Genomic DNA, 23,702 nt, shown 5'->3' on the forward strand with positions numbered 1-23,702 from the left:
CAATCGGTGAGAAGCATAGGATGAAGATGGTCTCTCTCAAACAACCCTGCAACCAAATAACAAAGAATTTGTGTCCTCATCACAACCAATACAATGGTAAATTGCATAGGTGTACTAGTTCAGCGAAGAGATGGTGATACAAGTGTAACATGGATAGTAGATATGGATTTTTGTAATATGAAAATATAAAAACAGCAAGGTAGCAAGTAACAAAAGTGAGCAAAAAAGGTATTGCAATGGTTAAAAATAAGGCCTAGGGTTCATACTTTCACTAGTGCGGAATCTCTCAACAATGCTAACATAATTAAATCATATGGCAATCCCTCAATATGCAACAAAGAATCACTCCAAAGTTTCTATTGGAGAACGTAACGAAACCTCAAAGAACAAGACTCAATTCATCACAAGAAGGTAGAGAGGGAAGACCACCATAAGATCCAAATATATTAACAAAACTCGTGGTACATCAATATCGTGCCAAATCGAGAACACGAGAGAGGGAGATCAAACATATAGCTACTAGTACATACCCTTAGCCTCGAGGTGAACTACTCCCTCCTCATCATGGTGGCCGCCGGGATGATGAAGATGGCCTCCGGTGATGTAGGATCGAAAGTATGTCTAGAGGGGGTGATTAGACTACTTGACCAAATAAAAATCTAGCAATTTCTTAATTTTAATTCTTGGCAGATTTTAGCAACTTAGCACAAGTCAAGCAATCAACCTACACATGCGATTCTAAGAGTATAGCAGCGGAAAGTAAAACAATTGCATATGAAGGTAAAGTGAGGAGTTTGGAGTGTGCAAACGCAATTGGAGATACGGAGATTTTTGGCGTGGTTCCGATATGTGATGCTATCGTACATCCACGTTGATGGAGACTTCAACCCACGAAGGGTAACGGTTGCGCGAGTCCACGGAGGGCTCCACCCATGAAGGGTCCACGAAGAAGCAACCTTGTCTATCCCACCATGGCCGTCGTCCACGAAGGACTTGCCTCACTCGGGTAGATCTTCACGAAGTAGGCGATCTTCTTGCCCTTACAAACTCCTTGGTTCAATTCCACAATCTTGACGGAGGCTCCCAAGTGACACCTAACCAATCTAGGAGACACCACTCTCCAAGAGATAACAAATGATGTGTTGTTGATGAACTCCTTGCTCTTGTGCTTCAAATGATAGTCTCCCCAACACTCAACTCTCTCTCATAGGATTTGGATTGGGTGGAAAGATGATTTGAATGGAAAGCAACTTGGGAAAGGCTAGAGATCAAGATTTATGTGGTTGGAGTGGAATATTTTGACCTCAACACAAGTGTAGGTGGTTCTCTCTCAAAAAATGTATGTTGGAAGTGTAGGCATGTTCTGATGGCTCTCTCCTTAAATGAAAAGTGGGTGGAGGGGTATAAATAGCCTCCACACAAAATCTAACTGTTACACACAAATCATCAAACTCAGTGGGACCGAATTATGAAACTCGGTCAGACCGGTTTAGTTCAAAATGTGAATGTTAGGATTCTCAGTGGGACCGACATGTCAACTCGGTGGGACCGATTTCGTTAGGGTTAGGGCATAACGTAATCTCAGTGAGACCGATTACACAAACTCGGTGAGACCGATTTTGATAATGGACTAACAGAGAGTTGGTCAGGCAAACTCGGTGGGATCGATTCGCTCATCTCGGTTGGACCGAAGTGTTACGAAAGGGAAATAGAGAGATTACATTGCAATCTCGGTGGGACTGATCGCTCATCTCGATTTGACCGAAATGTTACGAAGGGAAACATAGAGATTACAATCCCATCTCGGTGAGACCGAGATCCCTATCGGTGAGACCGAAAAGACTAGGGTTTCGTGGCTATGTCAACTGAACTCGGTGGCGCCGGATAGAAAATTTCTGTGGGGCCGAGTTTGACTTTTGGTTTGGGACATATGTGGGTGTGAGAAAGTAGTTGAGGGTTTTGGAGCATATCACTAAGCACTTTGAGCAAGCAAGCTATTAGGCAACAGCTCATCCCCTCTTAATAGTATTGGCTTTTCCTATGGACTCAATATGATCTTGGTCACTTAAAATGAAAAGATATAGAGTCCTGAGCTTTGAGCTTTGAGCCAATTCTTTGTCCTTAGCATTTTGAGGGGTCCACTTTTCTCATCCATGCCATGCCAATCATTGAGCTTTCCTGAAATGTTTATCTTGAAATAGCATTAGCTCAATGAACTATATGTTGTTAGGAATTACCAAAACCACCCAGGGATAGTTGCACTTTCAATCTCCCCCCTTTTGGTAATTGATGACAACATATAGATCAAAACTTCGACAAATGATAAATAAGATTGAAAAGACATCGTCGCTTTGAGAAGTATGTGATAAGCAAGAGCTCCCCCTAAATTTGTGCATTATTTAAAATTTATTTTTGAATGTAAATGCATAATCGATTAGGATCATGGGTTACTCTTCCATGTCACATACATCTTGGTGGAGCGCTCAAAATAATAGAGATTAAAAGCATGAACTCATCACCAAGCAAGTGAATGATCATATAAGGAATGTAAAGGATAACATCGTTCAACCAAACATTAATGTAGCATATGATCAACCACATGATCAACAAGTATATCACAAGGACATAAAGTATCTCACACAAGCACTCAATAAAGAAGTTCAACCAAAAATAGCAAGAGAGATAAAAAGAACAACACACTCTCGAAGCCTATGATCTATACATTTTTCTCCCTCTTTGGCAACAAGTTACCAAAAAGTTCAGAAATGCATAGTGCTAAACAACTCTCAGGCTTGATCTTCGGGAGGTGGTGCAGAGAGAACTCCAAGGACGAAGGCTTCCGATGAAGTAGTTGGAGATGATGGAGTGGGTGCTGGAGGTGGCACTGGAGCTCTGGCTGCGGGTGCTGACACCGAAGCTCGAGTATTTATCACAGGCACTGCAGCAGACCTTGGACCTCGTGGCACTCTCTTGAAAGCATCAGTAGTGGACTTGCCCTTCTTCTCCTCTGCTTCCTCCTGTAGCTTCTCAACTACAGTTTGGATCTCAGTTACCTTGACATCCAGATCATAGAATTTCTGCTCAACAATCCTCTCCAAGCTCTCCTGGTTCTGAGTCAGGGTGACCAAGCCCTTCTCAATCCTCAGTGTAGCTTGAATCAGATATTCAAGCTGATCTTGCTTGGTCTTCAAGAAGGCCTGAGATGCCTCTTCAGCAGTTGGCATCCTTGCAGCTTTCTCTGCCCTTGCCTTCTCTCTCTTCTCATGTGCTTGAGCTAAAGATGGTTCATTTTCATCCATCACCACGGTGTTGTCTTCAAAATGAGGGTATATGGGCAGGTGCTCCTTATCCAAAAGATATGTGCATGTGCCCATCTTTGAGTTGATGAGCTCCTGAATTTGTGGGGCATACCCACAACTTCTTTTCTGGTCAGCAGCAGTCCTCTTGATTGTCTCAACAATCAAACTCATGACCTTGAACTTCCGTGGGACATCAAATATGTGCAACAAGTTTATAGCATGTCCTTTGATCATCTTGTGATCACCTGACTTGGGTAGCAGTGTGTGCCTCAGAATCCAGTTTATGGTAGGCAGACCAGACAACAAGTAGTGGATAGATCCAAACTTGTGTGTATCCAAAGCAGCATCTGGGATCTCTTTATACATGTTGGCCATTATGTTGTGGTATTTCTTCTTCTCAGCATATACATCCAAGTCATCCTCACTTTCTTTTGGGGCATTGATCAACTGAGCCCATTCATCAACAGACGACCGGTGCCCTCAGACATCCAAACGATCTTCCCATCTGGATAGAAATGGGCAGTGGAGTAGAACTGCATGATCAGCTCATCATTCCACTTGGTGAGCTTTTGTGCAACGAATTCATCAACTCCACATGCCTTAAAACTGTCATACACTCTAGGATAGTGATCTTCATTCTTCTGGATGTACTCCCAGTCTACCCATTTCATGTCACACACAATGGGCTTCTTGTCAAGCAACACTATCTCATAGAAGTCCTGTTGCTCCTTAGTGTGAAACCTATAGTCCACAGCAGTTCTTCTCCTGATAGCATATGGATCAGACTCTCTCCATAGTCTCAATCCTGCATCCTTCCTGATTTTCATGTTTTCTACAACTAGATGTGCATCATTGTGGTCAGGGATCTTGGGTTTCAGCTTCCTTAGCACTTGAGTTTCATCTTCTTCAGCAGCTTCAGGCACTGGGGCCTTGTTATTTTCCTCAGCAGAAATGTTTCTAGTGCTTCTCTTGGGCTTCTGAGCTGGAGCAGCTGCCTTGGGAGCAGCTTTGGGCTTAGATGGAGCAGCCCCTGATCTGATTGCATCTCCCATGATCTTTTGAGCTTTGGGTGCTGGTGCAGCATCCTCTTCTTCTTCATCATCATCTCTCATAATTGATGATCTGCCAAGCACTCTGGCAGTGGTCTTCTTGACCCTTTTCTTCCTTTTCTTGCCTTCTCCAACTGCCTCTTCAGATGGCTTGGAGGTTTCAGCAGTGGATGCTCTGGCCTTAGACATGGGGACTCTCTTTGCTGATGCCTTCTTATGCATCCCTGGCTTGGCTGTAGAAGCTGAGCCATACTCCTTTTTCAGCACCTTTTTCTTGGAGCTGACTTCTTCCTAAACAGCCACATAATCCTCATCCTCAGAATCTGAGGTCTTCTTTTTTCTTGTTCTGGTGGCTGCCTTTGGCAAGTTACTTGGTGTGCTCCTGCTTCCATCATCAGATGAACTGGAGGGACTAGTGCACTCACTCAGTTGAACCTGCTCCTCAGACTTGTTCTGGCTATCACTTTGGTCAGATATCGTGCAGGCAAACTGTCAGTAGACCATGTGAATATATTATAGATGAGGTAGAGTAGATGAGCATCACAAAGTACAGGAGTTTTGCAAAACAATTGACTCAAAAACTTAGTTTTAGTTCTTCACAGAAAGCATTTCGGATCTGCCGATTTGTAAACTCGGTGATACCGAAGCAGTTTTTGGAACCTAAACTAGTGAACTCTATCAGACCGGGTCACAGTTCGGTGGCACCGAGACTGCTAGGGTTTCACAGAGAATTGAACTTGGTCACACTGATTTGTAATTTTTGGTCAAACCAAAAACGCGTGTGCAATGGCCTAAGCCAAATCGGTGAGACCGATTTCTACAACTCAGTCGGTCCGAGATGAATTCGGCGGAGACCTAACCCTAAATTTTCAAATCAAAACCAATCTACGAGACGTTTTCGCTAGACAAGATGATTTCATTCGTGGCAAGAATCATGGCAAAGCAATGTGCTAAGAATCAGAGTTATGGATTAGCACAAAGATCAAGTTCGTACCCTAGTTCGACGGTGAACTTGCTATGGCGGCAACGGCGGGCCAGATATCCGTTGAGGGCGGCGGAGACCAGCGGCGGGAGGTCGCTGGCGACGATAGGATGATCCAGCGACCCGAAGTGGCAGAGTAGGTTATGCGCAGGCGAAGGGGTTTCGGAAAATTTTCCAAAATTTAGCCCGTCAGTATATATAACCTGACCCTGTCGGCGTGACCGAGTGGAACAACTCGGTGGTATTGAGATGCAAAACTGCAGGCAGTTGCTACAACTCGATGTGACCGAAAGGTTCTAATCGGTTGCACCGAGATTGAAAACCTAGATCAACTAAGTGATCTCGATAGGACCGAAAAGGATGAATCGGTCAGACCGAGATACACAAAGAGGTTTTGGAAGTTTAAGTCTATGACGAATCGGGAACTCCAAGTGCTCCTCACACAGAGTGGTTCGAATCTGACTTGTTCAAACTTTGTGATGTAGCATGAATAGACTTTGAGACGAGAAAAGCATAGATAGCTAGAGGGAGTTCTTAGGCATTCTTGTCCATCCATTTGGCAAAAGAGAAAAAGGCCAAACAATCAAAGCAACAAATGGATGTCCTCGAATGGGTAAAGTATGCAACCAACATGCTCACACAATAAGATGGCAAAAGAAATATGTGACAAAGCATGCACAAGCACTCTAGCATCTATCAAGCAATTGGCGATGACTAGGTCATCTATATATGAGTATATTGACTTAGGAGTCAAATGAGAACATTTGATCGTAGGTCATACTCATCGTTTAAGCGCAAGTGAGGATGCCACTTTTACATAAAGCATTGTTGTGTTCACACCATTAGAGTTGCTTTAACTCAATTGATTAGAGTAAAGCTCCCCCTAGATGTGATATCCCCCATAAGAGGGATCAACTAACCTTGGGTTTTGTCGATGATGACTTCATGTAGGTGTTGAAGATGTGGATGCTCAATGTTTATGTAGATCGCTCGGAGCAATCCTTTGGAGTGAGTTGCGCTTTCAATACCTACATGGGTTAGTCCCGCAAGGAACAAACAAGGATATCCATAGACACAGAGTGATGTGAACACAAGATGATGTCCATGGAAGCATTACGTTACCGTGTCCCTTGTCTTACCAATAAGAGGGTTTGTGACTCCTTGAACTAGTGCAAGATATGGAAGTTGTTTGCACTTGTCCTCGCCAAAATGATATGAGTGAAGTATGTTGGCGGAGTCACCCTCAAGAATTCTCTAGTTCTTCTTCGGGATCCACACCATCTTGATGGGAATTCTTGGAGTTGTAGCCGTACTTGATGGAGTAGAACTTAATGTGGTCTTGGGAACCCACTTGACCAAGGCTTTGGGTGCTTCTTCAAATGCATCAATCTCCTCTTGAAGCTTGTCCTCGCCTTTTTGCTTGTGGTCTTGTGGTGGAAGATCATCTTGAGATTGTGTTCCTTTGAAAGAAGTAGGATCATACTTCTCTTGTTGAGGAACAAACTTCGTCTTGGGGTATTGATCTTCTTCCCACTCAACTCCATTGGCATTGAACTTTCGTTCAAAACCAACACCTTGATTCTTTCGGTGTCTTCCTTGCTTGCGTGCAATTTCCTCAAATTGCTTACTTCTGGCAAGGCTCTTGTAAACACCTTTCTCTATAATTCCCTTAAATAAGCTATTTTCTTGCTCAAGTGTAACTTGGATAAGAGAATCATTAGTGGAATCAAGAGAGCTACTAGAAGCAACAACATTGGATTTAGCATGATTGTTGTTACTATTAGATGAAGAATCTTTCTTGTTCTTGTTACTAGATTTAACTTGTGGCATGTAAGTAGACAAGAGTAAACGCTTGGCAATGTAAGAAGAACTTTTCTTGTGAAGATCATCATTGATTGCCTTTAAAAACTCATGTTCTTGCTCAAGGTTGAGCTTTTCAAAGCGTAGCTTGTCATGAGTCTTTAAAAGTTCTCGATGATCTTCCAAGGTAGTTTCATGAGCTAACTTAAGAGTGTTTAGCTCTTTAGTTAGACGCTCAATCTCCTTCGTATCATCGTCATTCATTTTATCTTGATTATCATGATTAATAGAAAGCACATCATAGTTTTCATAACTAGAGTTGTCAACAAGTAAATCATCAGCTCCTAGCAAATCATCTTCATCACTATTGAAATCAACATACTCGGGTGTGTTACCTTTGGACCTTTAGCCATGAAGCATCTCCCAATTCCTTCATTTGGTGAGTCAAATATGTCGAAGGAGTTGGTTGTCACAAGTGCTAGTCCGGCAACACCTTCATCTTGAGTATATTCGGAGTTGGAGTGATAACTTCTTTCGGAGTGATTGTCGGAGTCGGAACCGGATACCCATTCACCAACATGAGCTTGATGACTTGTCCTTCCTTTCCATGTCCTTGCTTCTCCGAGAGGGTCTTCGTTCATAACGATCATCTCTACTCCTTCTTTCTCGTGATGGTGATTCTTCTCTTCTACTTCTTATTTTGTAGGGAGAATCTTCTCTTCTTTTGTAGGGAGCCGTACACTCATTGGAATAGTGTCCGGGTCTTCCACAATTGTAGCAGTTGCGCTCACGACTAGAAGATCTTTTTTCATTGTGGGACCTTGACTTGAAACTTCTTTTCTTGCTTCTACTCTTGTAGAACTTGTTGAAGTTCTTCACCATTAGACTCAATTCTTCATTGAAGGTTTGCTTCTCACTTGATGACGTGGGAGCATCACACGAGGCTTTGTAAGCACCACTTGACTTGTTGTGAAGCTCTTCCTTATCCTTGAGTGACATCTCATGAGCAACAATTCTTCCAATAACTTTCGTTGGCTTGAGATCTTTGTAATTGGGCATCATTTGGATCAATGTGCACACGGTATCATATTTTCCATCCAAGGCTCTTAGGATCTTCTTGATGATGAATCTATCGGTCATCTCTTCACTTCCTAAGCTGGCAATCTCATTTGTGATGAGAGCAAGCCTAGAGTACATTTCAGCGACGCCTTCACCATCCTTCATTTTGAACTTGTCAAGCTGACTTTGAAGCACGTCCAATTTGGATTCCTTGACAGATTCGGTACCTTCGTGCATATCAATCAAAGTATCCCAAATTTCCTTTGCATTCTCAAGATGGATGATTTTGTTGAATTCTTCGGGGCATAATCCGTTGAAGAGAATATCACAAGCTTGAGCATTGTATTGTAGCATCTTCAACTCTTCCATGGTAGCTCCACGGTTTGGTTCTCTCCCATCGAAGAATTCACCTTGCAAGCCAATACACACAATAGCCCAAACGGTGGGGTTATATCCAAGAATATGCATTTTCATCTTATGCTTCCAAATAGAAAAATTTGTACCATCAAAGTAAGGACCTCTATGGTGGTAATTTCCCTCTCTAGACGCCATACTCTCCTAGGTTGTGAAACCAAGGCTATGACCGCCAAAAGCTATGGAAATCAAAGCAAATGGAGACCAAAGCTTTGATACCACTTGTAGGATTGAAAGTATGTCTAGGGGGGGTGATTAGACTACTTGACCAAATAAAAATCTAGCCTTTTCCCAATTTTAATTCTTGGCAGATTTTAGCAACTTAGCACAAGTCAAGCAATCAACCTACACATGCAATTCTAAGAGTATATCAGCGGAAAGTAGAACAATTGCATATGAAGGTAAAGTAAGGAGTTTGGAGTGTGCAAACGCAACTGGAGAAACGGAGATTTTTGGCATGGTTCTGATAGGTGGTGCTATCGTACATCCACGTTGATGGAGACTTCAACCCACGAAGGGTAACGGTTGCGCGAGTCCACGGAGGGCTCCACCCATGAAGGGTCCATGAAGAAGCAACCTTGTCTATCCCACCATGGTCGTCGCCCACGAAGGACTTGCCTCACTTGGGTAGATGTTCACGAAGTAGGCGATCTCCTTGCCCTTACAAACTCCTTGGTTCAACTCCACAATCTTGATGGAGGCTCCCAAGTGACACCTAACCAATCTAGGAGACACCACTCTCCAAGAGGTAATAAATGGTGTGTTAATGATGAACTCCTTGCTCTTGTGCTTCAAATGATAGTCTCCCCAACACTCAACTCTCTCTCATAGGATTTGGATTTGGTGGAAAGATGATTTGAGTGGAAAGCAACTTGGGGAAGGCTAGAGATCAAGATTTATGTGGTTGGAGTGGAATATCTTGACCTCAACACAAGTGTAGGTGGTTCTCTCTCAAAAAATGTATGTTGGAAGTGTAGGCATGTTCTGATGGCTCTCTCCTTAAATGAAGAGTGGATGGAGGGTTATAAATAGCCTCCACAAAAAATCTAACTGTTACACACAAATCACCAAACTCGGTGGGGCCGAATCATGAAACTCGGTCAGACCGATTTAGTTCAAAATGTGAACGTTAGGATTCTCGGTGGGACCGACATGTTAACTCGGTGGGACCGATTTTGTTAGGGTTAGGCCATAACATAATCTCGGTGAGACCGATTACACAAAATCGGTGAGACCGATTTTGGTAATGGACTAACATAGAGTTGGTCAGGAAAACACGGTGGGACCGATTCGCTCATCTCGGTTGGACCGAAGTGTTACGAAAGGGAAACAGAGAGTTTACATTGCAATCTCGGTGGGACCGATCGCTCATCTCGGTTTGAACGAAATGTTACGAAGGGAAACAAGAGATTACAATCCCATCTCGGTGAGACCGAAAAGACTAGGGTTTCTGGCAGTGGCTATGTCAACTGAACTCGGTGGCGCCGGATAGAAAATTTCGGTGGGGCCGAGTTTGACTTTTGGTTTGGGACATATGTGGATGTGAGAAAGTAGTTGAGGGTTTTGGAGCATATCACTAAGCACTTTGAGCAAGCAAGCCATTAGGCAACACCTCATCCTCTCTTAATAGTATTGGCTTTTCCTATGGACTCAATGTGATCACTTAAAATGAAAAGATTTAGAGTCCTGAGCTTTGAGCTTTGAGCCAATTCTTTGTCCTTAGCATTTTGAGGGGTCCACTTTTCTCATCCATGCCATGCCAATCATTGAGCTTTCTTGAAATGTTTATCTTGAAATAGCATTAGCTCAATGAACTATATGTTGTTAGGAATTACCAAAACCACCCAGGGATAGTTGCACTTTCAGGTGATGATTTCCCCCTCCGGCAGGGTGCCGGAACGGGGTCCCGATTGGTTTTTCGTGGCTACAAAGGCTTGCAGCGGCGAAACTTCTCTTCTAGGGTTATTTTTGGGGTTTTAGGTATTTATAGGAATTTTTGGCATCGGTCTTACGTCAAGGGGTTGCCCGAGGGACCCACAAGCTCTGGAGGCGCGCCCTAGGGAGGTGGGCGCGCCCCCCAGGCTTGTGGCCTCCTCGGTCACTTCCTAGCCCAGCTCCGGTGCTTCGGGGGTCTCTTTTGGTCCATAAAAAATCACCGCAAATTCTCAGCCCATTCTGAGAACTTCTATTTCTGCAAAAAAATGACACAACAGTAGTTCTGCTGAAAACAACATTAGTACGGGTTAGTTCTAATCAAATCATACCAAAACCATATAAAATTGTTGTAAACATGGCACTTCTCCCAATTCAAAACAAGATTATTTTCTTCACATCTTTGCAAAACTTGATCAAGGTTGCTTAAGCAATCATCAAAAGAAGTTCCGTAAACGGAGAAATCATCCATGAAAACCTCAACAATCTTTTCACAGAAGTTAGAGAATATAGCGGTCATACATCTTTGAAAGGTAGCAGGTGCATTGCATAAACCAAAAGGCATACGTCTATAAGAAAAAGTACCGAAAGGGAAAGTAAAAGTGATCTTTTCTTGGTCCTCTTTTGACACAAGTATTTGAGAAAAAACAGAATAACCATCTAGAAAGCAAAAATGTGTATGTTTGGACAGTCTTTCTAGCATTTGATTAATAAAAGGTAGAGGTAATGATCTTTTCTAGTAGCTTTGTTTAACTTGCGGAAATCAATTACCATCCTATAACCTGTAACAATTCTTTGTGGGATCAATTCATTCTTATCATTAGGAACAACAGTAATACCTCCCTTCTTAGGGACACAATGAACAAGACTTACCCATCTACTATCAGCAATAGGATAAATTATACATGCCTCCAGAAGCTTTAGTATTTCATTTCTTACCACTTCTTTCATCTTAAGATTTAACCGTCATTGATGATCAACAACTGGTTTAGCATCAGGCTCCATATTAATTTTGTGCTGACATAGAGTGGGACTAATGCCCTTAAGATCATCAAGAGTATATCCAATAGCGGCACCGTGATTCTTCAGAGTATTTAATAATTTATTTTCTTCATGCTCTGAAAGGTTAGCAATAAAAATAACAGGATATATCTTATTTTCATCAAGATAAGCATATTTTAAAGTATCAGGTAATTGTTTAAGCTCAAACACGGGATCACCCTTGGGTGGAGGAGGATCTCCAAGGATTTTCAACAGGCAAATTGTGTTTCAAAACATGCATTTGGTTAAAGAATATTTCATCTAATTCCTTTCTTTCATTCATAAACATATCATTTTCATGGTCTAGAAAATATTGTTCTAAAGGGTCGGTAGGAGGCATGACAATAGAAGCAAGCCCAATAATCTCATCCTTGCTAGAGAATTCTTTATCATGGGGCTGTCTATGAAATTTATAGAAATTAAAATCATGAGACATATCCCCAAAACTTACAGTAACAATTTCTTTCTCATAGTCCATCTTAGCATTAACAGTGTTCAAGAAAGGTCTATCAAATATAATAGGACAAAAATTATCTTGTGGGGAACCAAGAACAAGAAAATCAGTAGGGTATTTTATTTTCCCACACAAGACTTCAACATCTCTAACAATCCCAATTGGTGATATGCTATCTCTATTGGCAAGCTTAATAGTAACATCAACATCTTCTATCTCAGCATGTGCAATATCATTCATAATTTCTTGATATAAAGTAAAGGGAATTGCACTCACACTAGCACCCACATCACATAACCCATGATAACAATGATCTCCTATTTTAACAGAAACAATAGGCATGCCAACAATAGGTCTATGTTTATCTTTAATATCGGGTCTAGCAATTCTAGCAGCTTCATCACAGAAATAAATAACATGCCCATCAATATTATCGACCAAGAGATCTTTAACCATAGCAATACTAGGTTCAACTTTAATTTGTTCAGGGGGTGTAGGTGTTCTAGTATAACTCTTACAAACCACAACTGATGTTGGGTTCTATGGTAGGGTGCGTCAACTGCAAATTAAAATTTTCCTATGTGCAGAACAACCAAGAACATGCTATGGGAGATGGATCACAGATTGTTACCACTAGACGCGCAGTGCCGTGTAGCGGAAGAAGAGTTGGGGCAGCGCGTCTCCTCCTCGTCCGATCTCCCTCAAACAGCCGGTCGTCGGTTCCCACATACAGGTTCGTCAGAGCGGCGCAAGTGCACTGCCACTAACGGTATCCACGCGCGCAGGAGGAACACCGTGCGGCGGACTGCTAGGTCCGATCACATAGTCGGCGGTCGAGTGGAGGTGGCTATTCGCAACACATGCAAACCCTGGTGACAATGCCGAAGCGATCAATCTCATGAGTGTGCCGCACCCCCACTTTATATAGGCGTCCGTCACGGGCTCAACACTTGGGCCTCGCACAGACCCTAAAGCCCAAAATCTGTTCGGCCTGGATCCGAGTCCGAGTAGGATCACTTCTGACTCATGGAGTCAGACCGGGCCTCACAGGTTCCTTCCCTTAAGCGCGCGACCCCTTAGGTTCTCGTTCACTTGCTCGCGAGTCATATCACATCCGACTCAGCTGGTCGGTAGCGGCCTCTAGCAAAGCGTGCCGACTCCAAGTGTCCGATGAAGCTGGTTAGGCGAACCCGTACATCACACATCTGTTCCCTTTGCCACACGATATATATTGTCGGGCTCAAGGCGAGTCTGTCATCCTTGTGCTAGCCCGACCTCTTTCTCGTTCCAGTGATATCGACCACAAACCGGATTATCTCATAATCCTAATCACATGGCCATGCTTATCTTGGTCGGATCACACGAGGGGCCCAGAGTATATCTCTCCTGATTGGAGGGGCAAATCCCATCTTGCTCGACCATGTCTTCACAGCATGGGTCTGGACAAGCCTGAAACCTACCTTTGTAACTACCCAGTCATGGAGTAGCGTTTGGTTGGCCCAAAGCAAGTCTGTCACCATCCCGAGTACATGCGCCAACTCAGGTCTTAGGACATAGAACGTATGCTGTACTAGAGACTCATAGATGACATATCGCTGCGTCTCATAGTTGGGTTTGTCCGACTCGGACCTTATCTCAACTCGGATCCGACTACGTCGAATCCGACCAGATCCTTCCGAGTCCATATTATCCAGTTAGCATCCAATGCTCCATGGCTAGTGATACCAAGCCATCGACCATGTCATATGCTAGTCTAGTCGGCTGCGCGTCCACACAACCCTTTCGACTAGGGACCTTTTAGGACGTTCATCATACAATGCATAGTCCCACAAACAAGTCACGTACTTGCTGATACACATCATTGATAATGTCCAAGGACTATCTTTATTCAGAAATACATAGGAAATATCATCATACATGATTGCGTGTAGGACATATCTCCAACAACTGAAGCTTTAGCATGATCCTTTATCCTAACAGGAAAAGGTGGGTTCTCAATATAAGCAGTAGGAATAATAGGATCAACATTATAAGTAACAATTTCTTCTTCAACTCTAGTAGGTTATACTACTTTTACTTCAATGGGAGGATGGTATTTAAACCACTTCTCCTTAGGGAGATGAACATGAGTAGCAAAATATTCACAAAAAGAAGCTACTATCTCAGAGTCAAGTCCATATTTAGTGCTAAATTCACGAAAAGCATCAGTATCCATGAAAGATTTAACACAATCAAACTTAAGGTTTATACCCGACTCGTTACCTTCGTCGAGTTCCCAATCTTCAGAGTTGCGTTTAATTCTTTCCAATAAATCCCATTTGAATTCAATAGTCTTCTTCATAAAAGAACCAGTGCAAGAAGTATTGAGCATGGATTGATCATTACGAGAAAGCCGAGCATAAAAATCCTGAATATTGATGGCTCATGATTGGGGCATGAATATAACATTGACTTAAGCCTCCCCCAAGCTTGAGCGATACTTTCTCCTTCACGAGGCCAAAAGTTATAAATATAATTCCGATCACGATGAACCAGATGCATAGGATAAAACTTCTAATGAAATTCCAATTTCAATCGGTTGTAGTTCCAAGATCCAATATCATCACATAGCCTATACCATGTCAATGCCTTTCCCTTCAAATATAAAGGGAAGACCTTCTTCTTGACATCATCCTCGGGCAAACCTGCAAGCTTAAATAATCCACAAACTTCATCCACATAGATTAGATGCATATCAGGATGTAGTGTTCCATCTTCTGCATAAGGATTAGCTAGCAGTTTCTCTATCATACCCAAAGGAATTTCATAATAAATATTTTCAGTAGGTTCAGTAGGTTGAGGAGCAACTCTTTGCTCTACCGGTTGGGGTGAAGATACCCCAAACATGCCCCTCAAAGTATTATTTTCCACAGTGACAAGTGACAGTAAATTTCAGCATGTAATATAAATGTTTCCTTACCAAATTCCACTCACCAAAGGCGCTCCACTCCCCGACAACAGCGTCAAAAAAGAGTCTTGATGACCCACAAGTATAGGGGATCTATCTAGTCCTTTTGATAAGTAAGAGTGTCGAACCCAACGAGGAGCAGAAGGAAATGACAAGCGGTTTTCAGCAAGTTATTCTCTGCAGGCACTGAAATTATCGGTAATAGATAGTTGTGTGATAAGATAATTCGTAATGGGTAACAAGTAACAAAAGTAACTAGGTGAAGCAAGGTGGCCCAATCCTTTTTGTATCAAAGGACAAGCCTGGACGAACTCTTATATAATGCAAAGCGCTCCTGAGGACACATGGGAATTACTGTCAAGTTAGTTTTGATCATGCTCATATGATTCACGTTCGTTACTTTGATAATTTGATATGTGGGTGGACCGGTGCTTCGGTGTTGTCCTTACTTGGACAAGCCTCCCGCTTATGATTAACCCCTCTCGCAAGCATCCACAACTACGAAGGAAGAATTAAGATAAACTAACCATAGCATGAAACATATGGATCCAAATCAGCCCCTTATGAAGCAACGCATAAACTAGGGTTTAAGCTTCTGTCACTCTAGCAACCCATCATCTAATTATTACTTCCCAATGCCTTCACCTAGGCCCAAATCATGGTGAAGTGTCACGTAGTCGACGTTCACATAACACCACTAGAGGAGAGACAACATACATCTCATCAAAATATCGAACGAATATCAAATTCACATGATAACTTATAACAAGACTTCTCCCATGTCCTCAAGAACAAACGTAACTGCCCACAAAGCATATTCATGTTCATAATAATAGGGGTATTGAGTAACATTAAGGATATGAATATATGATCTTCCACCGAATAAACCAACTAGCATCAACTACAAGGAGTAATCAACAGTACTAGCAACCCACAGGTACGAATCTGAGGTTTTGAGACAAAGATCGGATACAAGAGATGAACTAGGGTTTGAGAGGAGCTGGTGCTAGTGAAGATTTTGGTGGAGATTGATCCCCTCTCAATGAGAGGATCATTGGTGACGACAATGACTTCGATCTCCCCCTCAGGGAGGGAAGTTTCCCCGGCAGAACAGCTCCACCGGAGCCCTAGATTGGTTCTGCCAAGGTTCCGCCTCGAGACGGCGGAGCTTCATCCCAAAAGCTTCCTCTTGCTTTTTTCTAGGTCAAAACACATCATATAATAGAAGATGGGCACCGGAGGCCTGCCATGTGGCCCACAAGGCAGGGGCGTGCCCAGGGGGTAGGGCGCGCCCCCACCCTTGTGGCTACCTGGTGGGTCCTCTCTGGTACTTTCTTCGCCCAATATTTCTTTTATATTTCAAAATAATTCTCTGTGAATTTTCAGGCCTTTTGGAGTTGTGCAGAATAGGTCTCTCAGAATTGCTCCTTTCCGGTCTAGAATTCCAGCTGCTGGCATTCTCCCTCTTTGTATAAACCTTGTAAAATAAGAGAGAAAAGGCATAAGTATTGTCCTATAATGTGTAAGAGCAGCCCATAATGCAATAAATATCAATATAAAAGAATGATGCAAAATGGACGTATCAAGGCACGCCCTAGGGAGGTGGGTGATACGTCTCCATCGTATCTATAATTTTTTATTTTTCCATGCCAATATTATACACGTTTCATATATTTTTGGCAACATTTTATATGATTTATTGGACTAAAGTGCCAGTTTGTATTTGTGGCATGTCTTTTGTTTCGTGGAATATCCATATCAAACGAAGTCCAAATGCAATAAAATTTTATAGAGAATTATTTTGGAATATATGTGATTTTTGGGAGGTGGAATCAACACAAAAGGAGGCCCACAACCCGCACAAGACACCAGGGCGTGTCCTAGGGCCCAGGCGCGCAGTGGTGGGTTATGCTCACCTCGTGAATCGGTTGGGACTCTAATTCGGGTGCAAGGAAGCTTATATCTAGAAAAAAAATCATGTTAAAATCTCAGCGCAATCGGAGTTATGGATCTCCAGATATTTAAGAAACGGGTTTCGGCCAGATCTAGGGAGCGGGAAACAGAAGAGAACAGAGGGAGAGATCCAGTCTCAGAGGGGCTCCCGCCCCTCCTATTGGGGAACGTAGCAGAAATTCAAAATTTTCCTACGTGTCACCAAGATCTATCTATGGAGAAACCAACAACGAGGGGAAGGAGAGTGCACCTACATACCCTTGTAGATCGCTAAGCGGAAGCATTCAAGAGAACGGGGTTGAAGGAGTCGTACTCGTCGTGATCCAAATCACCGGAGATCCTAGTGCCGAACGGACGACACCTCCGCGTTCAACACACGTACAGCCCGGTGACGTCTCCCATGCCTTGATCCAGCAAGGAGAGAGGGAGCGGTTGAGGAAGACTCCATCCAGCAGCAGCACAACGGCGAGGTGGTGGTGGAGGAGCGTGGTACTCCAGCAGGGCTTCGCCAAGCACCGCAAGAGACAGGAGGGAGAGGGGTAGGGCTACGCCAAGAAGGAGAGGAACTCGTGTGTCTTGGGCAGCCCAAACCTCAAGTATATATATGGGGAGGGGAGGGGCTGCGCCCCCACCTAGGGTTCCCTCCCTAGGGGTGGCGGCAGCCCCCAGATCCCATCTGGGTGGCGGCCAGGTGGAGGGAAGAGGGAGGCGCACCAGGCATGGGCCCTAAGGCCCATCTTCCCTTAGGGTTTGCCCCCTCCTCCCCTTAGGCGCCTTGGGCCCTTGTGGGGGGGCGCACCAGCCCACCTGGGGCTGGTCCCCTCCCACACTTGGCCCATGCAGCCCTCCGGGGCTTGTGGCCCCACTTGGTGGACCCTCGGGACCCTCCCGGTGGTCCCGGTACGTTACCGATAAAACCTGAAACTTTTCCGGTGACCAAAACAGGACTTCCCATATATAAATCTTTACCTCCGGACCATTCCGGAACTCCTCGTGACATCCAGGATCTCATCCGGGACTCCGAACAACATTCGGTAACCATGTATATCTATTCCCTATAACCCTAGCGTCATCGAACCTTAAGTGTGTAGACCCTACGGGTTCGGGAACCATGCAGACATGACCGAGATAACTCTCCAGTCAATAACCAACAGCGGGATCTGGATACCCATGTTGGCTCCCACATGTTCCACGATGATCTCATCGGATGAACCACGATGTCAAGGACTTAATCAATCTCGTATACAATTCCCTTTGTCTAGCGGTACGATACTTGCCCGAGATTCGATCGTCGGTATCCCGATACCTTGTTCAATCTCGTTACCGGCAAGTCTCTTTACTCGTTCCGTAACACATCATCCCGTGATCAACTCCTTGATCACATTGTGCACATTATGATGATGCCCTACGGAGTGGGCCCAGAGATACCTCTCCGTCACACGGAGTGACAAATCCCAGTCTCGATTCGTGCCAACCCAACAGACACTTTCGGAGATACCCGTAGTGCACCTTTATAGCCACCCAGTTACGTTGTGACGTTTGGCACACCCAAAGTATTCCTACGGTATCCGGGAGTTGCACAATCTCATGGTCTAAGGAAATGATACTTGACATTAGAAAAGCTTTAGCATGCGAACTACACGATCTTGTGCTATGCTTAGGATTGGGTCTTGTCCATCACATCATTCTTCTAATGATGTGATCCCGTTATCAATGACATCCAATGTCCATGGTCAGGAAACCGTAACCATCTATTGATCAACGAGCTAGTCAACTAGAGGCTTACTAGGGACATGGTGTTGTCTATGTATCCACACATGTATCTGAGTTTCCTATCAATACAATTCTAGCATGGATAATAAACGATTATCATGAACAAGGAAATATAATAATAACTAATTTATTATTGCCTCTAGGGCATATTTCCAACAGTCTCCCACTTGCACTAGAGTCAATAATCCAGTTCACATCGCTATGTGATTAACACTCAAGGTCACATCCCCATGTGACTAACACCCAAAGAGTTTACTAGAGTCAATAATCTAGTTCACATTACCATGTGATTAACACTCGATGAGTTCTGGGTTTGATCATGTTATGCTTGTGAGAGATGTTATAGTCAACGGGTCTGAATCTTTCAGATCCGTGTGTGCTTTACAAATCTCTATGTCATCTCCCAGATGCAGCTACCACGTTCTATTTGGAGCTATTCCAAATAACTGTTCTACTATACGAATCCAGTTTACTACTCAGAATAATCTGGATTAGTGTCAAAGTTTGCATCGGTGTAACCCTTTACGACGAACTATTTTACCACCTCCATAATCGAGAAAATTCCTTAGTCCACTAGTTACTAAGGATAACTTTGACCGCTGTCCTGTGATCCATTCTTGGATCACTCTTGTACCCCTTGACTGACTCATGGCAAGACACACTTCAGGTGCGGTACACAGCATAGCATACTGTAGAGCCTACGTCTAAAGCATAGTGGACGACCTTCGTCCTTTCTCTCTATTCTGCCGCGATCAGGTTTCGAGTCTTACTCAATGTTCACACCTTATAACACAGCCAAGAACTCCTTCTTTGCCGATCCATTTTGAACTCCTTCAAAATCTTGTCACGGTATGTATTCATTTGAAAGTACTATTAAGCGTTTTGACCTATCCTTATAGATCTTAATGCTCAATACTCAAGTAGCCTAATCCAGGTTTTCCATTGAAAAACACTTTTCAAATAACTCTGCATGCTTTCCAGAAATTCTACATCATTTCCGATCAACAACATGTTAACAACACATACTCATCGGAAATTCTGTAGTGCTCCCACTCACTTCTTTGGAAATACGAGTTTCTCATAAACTTTGTATAAACCCAAAATCTTTGATCATCATCAAAGCATACATTCCAACTCCGAGATGCTTACTCCAGTCCTTAGAAGGATTGCTGGAGCTTTGCATACTTATTAGCATTTTTCAAGATTGACAAAACCTTCCGGTTGTATCACATACAACCTTTCCTCAAGAAAATCGTTGAGAAAACAATGTTTTTGACATCCTATCTGCAAGATTTCATAAATAATGCAGTAATCGCTAATATAATTCCAACAGACTCTTAGCATCGCTATGAGTGAGAAAGTCTCATCGTAGTCAACTCCTTGAACTTGTCGGAAAACATCTTAACGACAAGTCGAGCTTTCTTAATGGTGATACTTACCATCATTGTCTGTCTTCCTTTTAAAATCCATCTGTACTCAACAGCCTTACGACCATCGAACCGTTCTGCCAAAGTCTACACTTTGTTTTCATACATGGATCCTCTCTCGGATTTTATGGCCTCGAGCCATTTATCGGAATCCGGGCCCACCATCGCTTCTCCATAGCTCGTAGGTTCATTGTTGTCTAGCAACATGACTTCCAAGACAGGATTACGTACCACTCTGAAGTAGTACGCATCCTTGTCATCCTACGAGGTTTGGGAGTGACTTGATCCAAAGTCTCATGATCAATATCATAAGCTTCCACTTCAATTGGTGTAGGTGCCACGGGAACAACTCTTTGTGCCCTGCTATACACTAGTTGAAGTGACGGTTCAATAACCTCATCAAGTCTCCACCATCCTCCCACTCAATTCTTTCGAGAGAAACTTTTCCTCGAGAAAGGACCTGATTGCTTTCGGGTCTGAATTAGGAGGTATACCCAACTGTTTTGGGTGTCCTATGAAGATGCATTTATCTGCTTTGGGTTCGAGCTTATCAGCCTGAAACTTTTCACATAAGCGTCGCAGCCCCAAACTTTTAAGAAACAACAGCTTAGGTTTCTCTAAACCATAGTTCATACGGTGTCGTCTCATCGGAATTACGTGGTGCCCTATTAAAGTGAGTGCGGTTGTCTCTAATGCCTAACCCATGAACGATAGTGGTAATTCGATAAGAGACATCATGGTACGCACCATATCCAATAGGGTGCAACTATGATGTTCGGACACATCATCACACTATGGTGTTCCAGGCGGTATTAGTTGTGAAACAATTTCCACAATGTCTTAATTCTGTGCCAAACTCGTAATTCAAATATGAATCTCTATGATCATATCATAGACATTTTATCCTCTTGTCACGACGATCTTCAACTTCATTCTGAAATTACTTGAACCTTTCAATAATTTCAGACTCATGATCCATCAAGTAAATATACTTTAGCATCTACTCAAATCATCTGTGAAGTAAGAACATAATGATATCCACTACATGCCTCAGCACTCATTGGACTGCACACATCAAAATGTATTACTTCCAACGAGTTGCTTTCTTGTTCCATCTTACTGAAAACGAGGCTTTTCAGTCATCTTGCCCATGTGGTATGATTTGCATGTATCAAGTGATTCAAAATCAAGCGAGTCCAAACGATCCATCTGTATAGAGTTTCTTCATGCATATCTACCAACAAACATGGTTCGCATGTCTCAATCCTTTCAAAAATGAGTGAGTCCAAAGATCCATCAACATGGAGCTTCTTCATGCGTTTTATACCAATATGACTCAAATTGCAGTGCCACATTTGTGTGGTACTATCATTACTATCTTATACCTTTGGCATAAAAATGTGTATCACTACGATCGGGATGGTATTATTCAAATAAGCAGAGTAACCATTATTCTCCTTAAATGAATAACTGTATCACGATATACATAATCCAATCATGTCTATGCTCAACGCAAACACCAAATAACAATTATTTAGGTTTTAATACCAATCTCGATGGTAGAGGGTGCGTACGATATTTGATCAACCTTGGAAATACTTCCAACACATATCGTCATCTCACCTTTTAGCTAGTCTCCGTTTATTCCGTAGCCTTTTTGTTTCGAGTTACTAACACTTAGCAACCGAACCGGTATCTAATACCCTGGTGCTACTAGGAGTACTAGTAAAGTACACATTATAATGCATATCCAATATACTTCTGTCGACCTTGCCAGCCTTCTCATCTACTAAGTATCTAGGGTGGTTCTGCTTCAGTGACTGTTCCCCTTATTACAGAAGCACTTAGTCTCGGGCTTGGGTTCAACTTTGGGTTTCTTCACTAGAACATCAACTGATTTGTTGTTCCGTGAAGTATCCCTTTCTTGCCCTTGCCCTTCTTGAAACTAGTGGTTTTACTAACCATCAACGATTGATGCTCCCTTTTGATTTCTACTTTCGCGGTGTCGCGAATAGCTCAAGGATCATATCTATCCCTGATATGTTATAGTTCATCACGAAGCTCTAGTAGCTTGGTGGCAGTGACTTTGGAGAACCATCACTATCTCATCTGGAAGATCAACTCCCACTCGATTCAAGCGATTGTTGTACTCAGACAATCTGAGCACAAGCTCAAGATTGAGCTTTTCTCCCTTATTATGCAGGCTAAGAAAATCGTCGGAGGTCTTATACCTCTTGACGTGGGCACGAGCCTGAAATCCCAATTTCAGTCCTTGGACATCTCATATGTTCTGCGATGTTTCAAAAACGTCTTTGGTGCCTCAATTATAAACCATTTAGCATTACGCACTGAACTACCATGTAGTCATCAAAATGTGTATGTCAGATGTTCGCAACATCCACAGACGACGTTCGAGGTTCAACACACTGAGCGGTGCATTCAGGACATAAGCCTTCTACGGTCTGCATAATTGCTACTATCAACTTTCAACTAATTTTTCTCTAGGAACATATCTAAACAGTAGAACTGAAGCGCGAGCTACGACATAATTTGCGAAGACCTTTTGACTATGTTCAGGATAATTAAGTTCATCTTATGAACTCCCACTCAGATAGACATCCCTCTAGTCATCTAAGTGATACATGATCCGAATCAACTAGGCAGTGTCCGATCATCACGTGAGACGGACTAGTCATCATCGGTGAACATCTCATGTTGATCGCATCTTCTATACGACTCATGTTCGACCTTTCGGTCCTCCGTGTTCCGAGGCCATGTCTGTACATGCTAGGCTCGTCAAGTTAACCTAAGTGTTTCGCATGTGTTCCGAGGCCATGTCTGTACATGCTAGGCTCGTCAACACCCGTTGTATTCAAATGTAAGAATCTATCACACCCGATCATCACGTGGTGCTTCGAAACGACGAACTTTTGCAACAGTGCACAGTTAGGGGGAACACTTTCTTGAAATTTTAATGAGGGATCATCTTATTTACTACCGTCGTTCTAAGCAAATAATATGTATAAACATGATAAACATCACATGCAATCAAATAGTGACATGATATGGCCAATATCATATTGCTCCTTTTGATCTCCATCTTCGGGGCTCCATGATCATCATCGTCACCGGCATGACACCATGATCTCCATCATCATGATCTCCATCATTGTGTCTCCATGAAGTTGTCTCGCCAACTTATTACTTCTACTACTATGGCTACCGGTTAGCAATAAAGTAGAGTAATTACATGGCGTTGTTCAATGACACGCATGTCATACAATAAATAAAGACAACTCCTATGGCTCCTGCCGGTTGTCATACTCATCGACATGCAAGTCGTGATTCCTATTACAAGAACATGATCAATCTCATACATCACATATCATTCATCACATTCTTCTTGGCCATATCACATCACATAGCATACCCTACAAAAACAAGTTAGACATCCTCTAATTGTTGTTTGCATGTTTTACGTGGCTGCTATGGGTTTCTAGCAAGAACGTTTCTTACATACGCAAAAACCACAACGTGATATGCCAATTGCTATTTACCCTTCATAAGGACCC

The sequence above is a fragment of the Triticum urartu genome, chromosome 4A (genome assembly GCF_056163025.1).
Source record: "Triticum urartu cultivar PI428250 chromosome 4A, HENAU_Tu73, whole genome shotgun sequence".
NCBI classification, from domain to species: Eukaryota; Viridiplantae; Streptophyta; class Magnoliopsida; order Poales; family Poaceae; genus Triticum; species Triticum urartu.